The 6,963-nt window shown below is 39.8% G+C and overlaps 1 long non-coding RNA gene across 1 annotated transcript; it reads right to left on the bottom strand.

Annotated features, from left to right (window-relative positions):
* Window positions 1–1,069: 1,069 nt before the first annotated feature.
* LOC144002370 (uncharacterized) lies at window positions 1,070–4,780 on the bottom strand. The gene is made up of 3 exons (XR_013278714.1): window positions 4,668–4,780; window positions 4,429–4,559; window positions 1,070–1,328 (listed from the first exon to the last, which is right to left on the bottom strand). It is a non-coding gene; the product is annotated as an uncharacterized LOC144002370 (long non-coding RNA).
* Window positions 4,781–6,963: the final 2,183 nt, after the last annotated feature.

The following is a 6,963-nucleotide window of genomic DNA, read 5'->3' on the forward strand; positions in this document are numbered from 1 at the left end:
TTTTCCAATAAGGCTCAGACAGAACAGCAAAGTTTGAATAGCTGTGTACAGCTTTGTCTGTCTCATTGTCTTCTCCTTTTCTCGCCATCTTCCTTTCTGCAGCCATCTGCATCCATACCTGTTCACACGTCTGTCGCCCCATTAAAGGGGTGCACATAACATTTGTTGGTCTGGGGTTTTTGTTTGGCCGTCATCCTTTTAATGTTTGTTATTTGACAGTCTCTATTGTACACACATAAGGCATACGCAAGATATAAAGACAGAGTGCACGGCTAATTTCTTGCCTCATGCATTTATTTCCCTTCTAATTCAACCCTTGAAACTGTGGACCATGCATATGTGATCGGAAGTGGGGTGCACACATAGTCAGGACAAATTTGAGCATTAAAAGCTGTCAGATATGCTAGTTAGCCTACCTACTTCTGTTATTTTCTTCTGCCGCTTCTTTCTTTGATTCTTTCTTTAAAAAAAAAACAAAAAAAGTTTTGCCACTACTCTTGAATTCAGGGAAGGTATTTAGGGAGGGCTCCCTGAACTGAATCTGGATGATGGTTCCGCAAGAAAAGCCAGATAGCTGGAGTTTTTGTTTATGGGCAACTCTGGGAATTATGTGCAATGTTCTTGTGTGGTGATGGTGGAATGGTGCTTGACTATCTAGAGCCAGTGACAGATGAGTGGTGTCAAAAGTCATGTAGAAATAACTCATCAGGGGATTTTACCAAATAGTCAGACAGTACGAGTGATATGTGGGCTAATTCCTGTACTGTACAGTATTTTATCTGGTATATCCACTCAAATTGGGGGTTGATTAACTCACTTCTGATTTTTGGAAGACTGGCATGTATAGTACCGTATTTTACAAACTATAAGGGTGACAAGGCAAGGTAAGGTAGGACTCAGACGCAGGAGTAAGGTGGGCCACCAAGGCAACAGGTTTATTACCGGCCAACAGCTGTCTCCTCTCAAACTGAGAGGAGAACGGGGAATCAAAAAAGTGGAGAACAAAAAGCGCTCCACTAGGGAGGAAAAAACAGGCAAAAGGTACTGGGGACAACAGAAGGCGCTCCGCTAGGGAGGAAAAAGGGCACAAGGCAAAAGGGGTAACTAAAGGCGCTCCACTGGGGAGGAAAAGGCACAAAAACAAGGCAAAAATACAAGGCACCGTGAACGAGGTCTTGAGGACTGTGGGACGCTTCCATGCACTGACTGTGACACCAGCACTGAGGGTAGAATGCAGCTGGCTTTTATTGAGAGTCTTGATTGGTGGCAGGTGTTTGTAATCATGGGCGGGGACCGGTAATTATGGATCGGCAGGAAGGGTAAGTGACCTGGGGTGAGAGGAGAGTTAGGATTTTCAAAGCATGACAGGAAACATGGATAACAAAATAAAAGCATGGGCCGTCACGCCGGTGGCGGCGTGACAAAGGGGCAGTCAAAAAAATGCATCATGAAAATATAGTTTTTGCTTCGAAGTCACATTTTTGGGGGAAATGCATTGTACTATTTCCGAGAACAAGCACAGTGAATCTTGGACACCTTTCCAGGGTCCCCGTTCCCTAATCGTGGGTGTGTTCGGAAATATTTACTGAGCGTACACTGCTTCAATGACAGGGGAGTGTCCTCCGCCCACTAATCTGTATATGGACCCCTTCATGGCCTACGTCACGATGACGTCACGGTGTTTACTGGAGGAAAAAACAACCGCTTGAGGCAATGAAGTGCAGCTAGAAGTAAACAACGCTGGTTGTCTGTTTATTCTATTCTATTTTTATTAGTTTACTCAAATATTAACTCAAATGGTCGTTTTCCGCGTCCTTTCTGACATGAACTTTCTGTGAAAATATGCTAACCGGTGTTAGAACCACACGCCACTGAGGTGTTTTTGCCTCCAGCTAAGCCCCGCCCTTTAAATTGCGTCACATTGTTTAGAAACTTTGAAGGGGTCTATACTACAAGATAGCCGAGAGGCCAAGGCAAGTTGCGAGGCCGCCATATTACTCCTCCCAAGAAATGTTTCTCGGCATACGATCTTATACATTTACAGTATCGAGATTGGAGAACATTTGAGACCGTACTTGGTAAAAATAGCATGATTTATGATGTTTAAATAGGCTCCAGCACCTGCGACCCTTGTGAGGAATAAGCGGTTAAAGCAGCTATATGTAAGATTTAAAATGTCAAATCTCTACTGCCACCTGTGGCCGAAAACAAACTACACGCTCTTACACGCTGCGCGCACTCGTACGTGCATGACCTCAATACTGAAGACTGGGCTCTTCATATCCAATGAAACTGTTTTCAGAGGTAAGAAGTTTTATAATGTTATACAAAGCTGGCCACTTCACGGAATGAGACTCTCGATCCCCACTAAACAATTGATGTCCACGGGACGTGCAGATCATATTGCTTTAGTCGGTCGAAGTCCAGTCCTGTGCTGTACTCCAAAACGATGTGCAAATTACGTCAATTAATTGGACCTCATTCCGATGTTAATATGCAGTTACATATTGTAGTCACCCCGCTCGACGGACGTCAACCTGATTCTAGTCATTATTAGTGTATGTCGCCCCCAGGCTAGCGTCATTGTGCGTTAGCCGAAAGGTGGGCAGTCATTTATGGAAATTGACGATTGTGAAAAACATATAGACCCATTCACTACTTAGTGTGATGAGGCCGTGAATGTTATCGCCATTCAGTAGTACCGTTCACATTCCGTTAGCATAATGTAGCTACAATAGGCTGTTTTCACGGAGGAAAATAAGGCAACATTTAGCCTGATTGAAATGCCGCGGAATGGAACGTCTGTTCTTCATAAAGTCATTCTGTTCTATCACATTCAACTTTGCCGCCCCTTTCACGCTAAATGTTGCCGTCCACCTCACTTTCACCCCAAAAGTTACGACCGAGAAGTGATCGATCTTGAGGTTACTGCTATTTGAAAACAACACATTTTCTTCTAAATGTCAAGATACTCGCTTCTTACCTTTTGGAGTAGAAAGAAAGCCAGCTGTGAATCACTTTTCTAATCCAAGTCCGATCTCAACTCTCTCCACCGCTGAAATGTCAAACCAATGTTCACTCACGTTCTTGCCTGGCATCGGTCACTATCAAGTTTAGATTATTTTTTTTTTCGTGGCACTTGACATTGTTTTCATTTTTTTTAAGCAGCCTTCCGCGGAGTAACAGCGGGTGTCTGGGGCAGCGAAAATCTGTACTAGTTCCGTCTTCGCGACTACAGGAAACAACTGACGAGGACGCGCATGACGTCACATCCCGCAGACAGAGGGCGGGAAATTCGAAGGATTCGGACCGGACGCTTCCTAAATAATATTGGCCACAGGCTTTTAGGAGTACCCATTGTGAACAGCGAAGATGTTGATCTACTAATTAGAATATGTTTCAGTCATAAATGGTAAAATAAAAAAGCTATTGTTAAAATATTTTTTGGGGAAATCCTACATAGAGTAGCTTTAAGAAAATGTATAGATATGTGTGTGTGTATACATATATATATATATATATATATATTTTTTTTTTTACTGCAAACACAGGGATCGGTAATAATTCTCTCTCTCTACGGCATGGGGTGAGGAGGTTTTACTGTATTAGCAGCTCAGGAACACCAGATTATCCTACTGAGTTTAGTATACTGCTCTGGAGCTCCCCTCACTGGTGACAGATGACTGACATCTAGCTGATATCTCAGCTATAAGCACTTGATGCATTTATTTGAATGCAGGGCTCCTTTTCATGCCAGTCAATTGATAATGACTAAGCTAAGTGCAAAGTGAAGCACAAGATACATCGAAACTGGTGGTATGTTTGAATGTAACATGCGTACTTGGTCTATTGGTATTCTCATGACAGATTCGGTAAGTTAATTGCATCAGTGCATTGATTAGCGCGCTTTCCTCAAAGCAAGGTCCTGGGTTTGAATCTCTGCTTGGGGATTTCTGTATGGAGTTCACATGCTTTACCTGTGCTTGTTAGTTTTCCTCTCATGAGTCATCATTTCTTATTATAAGACGATGAGATGGAGCGACAGTGACACAAATCACTTTCAAATCACACCCTTGTTATTTGTCTTTGTAGTTAAGCGTTTTATTGTCTTTACTTTTTACTTTGAATGATGTTTCACTATTTTTTTTTACGCTTGTATCACCAAACTATGCCATTATTTCCCAAGGGGAAAGTAGTTTCCAAATACAACCAAATCAGAAGTCAAACAGTGTGAAGTTATATGTGGTTCACTGAAGTACTCATGAACATCAAAAGAAGACGTTTGCATGAGGATATAAGATTAGTTAGGGGGGGGGGGGGGGATAACTACATTACATGGCAATAGACATTGTGACTCAATCTCTGATCAACGTAACAGTGTATGTGGCAGAATGTGCTTTCACTGTTGCGTGCGTGTTCTGCAGTTACCATGCCAACTGGCCGGGCTCCTTGGCATTAAAGCCGACGTATAGATTCTTCAATCCACCAAATGCTGATTCAGGTTCCTCCAAGTATAGTTTCAGAAGTTAATAGGTGTATGTGGCCAGTTTGAAAGACCCCTGAGAAACAAACAAAAACAAATGTTCCTCTTAATGTTTTTCTTTTAAGTTTGCTCACTATAGAAATAGAAACATCGTTGACTGCAATTTTTGGTGAAATTGACCTACATTGTTGCTGATTGTTTTCAACCTACAGACAAAATGACCTATCGTCAAACTATGGCTGCTACTGGAGTATTATTCGATTTATATGACTCATGAACAGAAATGGTAATGACTTCAACTTTGCAAGCGGACTCACTGAGGTTACGTCAGCGGCAGGATGTCACGATCTTAGGTAGCTCTTTACTGCCCTCCAGTGGTTATGAGAGCAACTGTCGACACGTGTTTGAAGGTTGAATGGCCTTTCACCCCTGGGGATGAAACCCTATTTTGCATAGTGACTTGCTACGGAAATTGAGCGAATAAAAGATTGAAATACTGCTGAAGTATTAATATGAAGACTAATATGGAAGGACGGAGGTTGCAAGTACACACACGCACGCACTGTTTTTTTATTTTTATTTTTTTTGTTAACATCTTAACTGTGATCTTCTATCAATGCTGCCGCTTGAAATCATTACACATGATTAGTTTTCTGTTGCAGAAAAAGTCTAGTAGCCTACTTCAGAACCACGAATTCACTGAGAAATAAAATGTTAAAATGGTAGTGGAAGAGGAATAAACCCTGACTTAAAAAAAAAATGACTGTCTCTTTTTTTCATATTTAATATGCAGGTTTGTGAATTAAAAAAAAAAAGCTTGATAGCAGAAAAGAAGAAGAAGAAAAAAAGTCAAGTTGGACATTTTTTGTGTGTGTGTGGGGAAATGTGTTAATGAATGAGCCATCCTCTGTGATATACTGTATACACTAAAAATATTGCAGCAAACAATACTACTACTACTACTACTACTACTACTACTACTACTAATAATAATTATTATTATTATTATTATAATTATTATTATAATTATTATTATTATTATTATTATTATTATTATTACTAAATAGGCGGCACGATGATCGAGTGGTTAGCACGTCCGCCTCCCAGTACTGAGGACTCGGGTTCGAGTCCAGGCTCGGACCTTCCTGGGTGGAGTTTGCATGTTCTCCCCGTGCCCGCGTGGGTCTTCTCCGGGTACTCCGGTCTCCTCCCACATTCCAAAGACATACATGGCAGGTTAATTGGGCGCTCCGAATTGTCCCTAGGTGTGCGTGTGAGTGTGGATGGTTGTTCGTCTCTGTGTGCCCTGCGATTGGTTGGCAACCAGTCCAGGGTGTCCCCCGCCTACTTCCCAGAGCCAGCTGAGATAGGCGCCAGCACCCCCAGCGACCCTTGTGAGGAATAACCGGTCAAGAAAATGGATGGATGGATGAATATTATTATATAAAATAATAGTTCTGTTCCACATTTGTCACAAGCCTCTTCCATTTGTAAATATTTAACTTTAGCTTGGTTTCTAATTTTTGCTTGACATTTTTTAGTACTTCATATTATGTTTTTGTTTATTTGAAGTTATTTTTTTAATATATATATTCAAGGCATTTTATTTGTTACTAACCCCAGATAAGTGGTACATAATGGATGGATACTTGTTATTATACATTACTGGTTATTGTGTAACTATATTCTTCACCTCTGCATGTATAACGAATAATAATAATTTTTTTTTAAATTAATATATGAATATTTTAAGCTAATTCTATTCAACTCTTCTGCCCATTGACAGTAACACAGTGAAAATGACAAGAAATGTGAAAATGAACTACATTATATATATATATATATATATATATATATATATATATATATATATATATATATATATATATATATATATATATATATATATATATAATTTTTTTTTTTTACTTGTGTCCCACAAATTTCAGGTTAGGATCAAATGTGCTCCTTGTATTAAAAAAAAGAAAAGTTTGGAGCCCTGACATTCACTATTATTATTATTATTATTATTATTATTATTATTATTATTATTATTATTATTATTATTATTATTATTATTATTATCCTCCAATATCAATGAACCAAATGAGACTTTTATGATAAATGCATAGTATACTGGTTACTTTTTAATGCAGCAGTGTTACACTGCAATGAGTATATTAGTATAGTAGTAGGTGTGTGAATGCCACTGGCAGAAATAGAGGGCCACAGAATCAAATTTCGCCTTGGGCCCCCATGAAGGCGTGGTAGGCTCTGTATGAAATACACAAAAAACAATTGGACACATGTACACAAATGAATTTGAATGAATGTATGGCACATTCATTAATAATACATAACAATAAATGTTTCAAGACTTTGCACTAATGTGACGTTGACAGAAATCGTGCATTTTGGTAAAGGACAAAGTGAAGGTGAATGGAGGCTTACTAAATACGGCCAACAGGGGGCGCCCGTGT

This window comes from Festucalex cinctus, chromosome 15 (assembly GCF_051991245.1).
Source record: "Festucalex cinctus isolate MCC-2025b chromosome 15, RoL_Fcin_1.0, whole genome shotgun sequence".
NCBI classification, from domain to species: domain Eukaryota; kingdom Metazoa; phylum Chordata; class Actinopteri; order Syngnathiformes; family Syngnathidae; genus Festucalex; species Festucalex cinctus.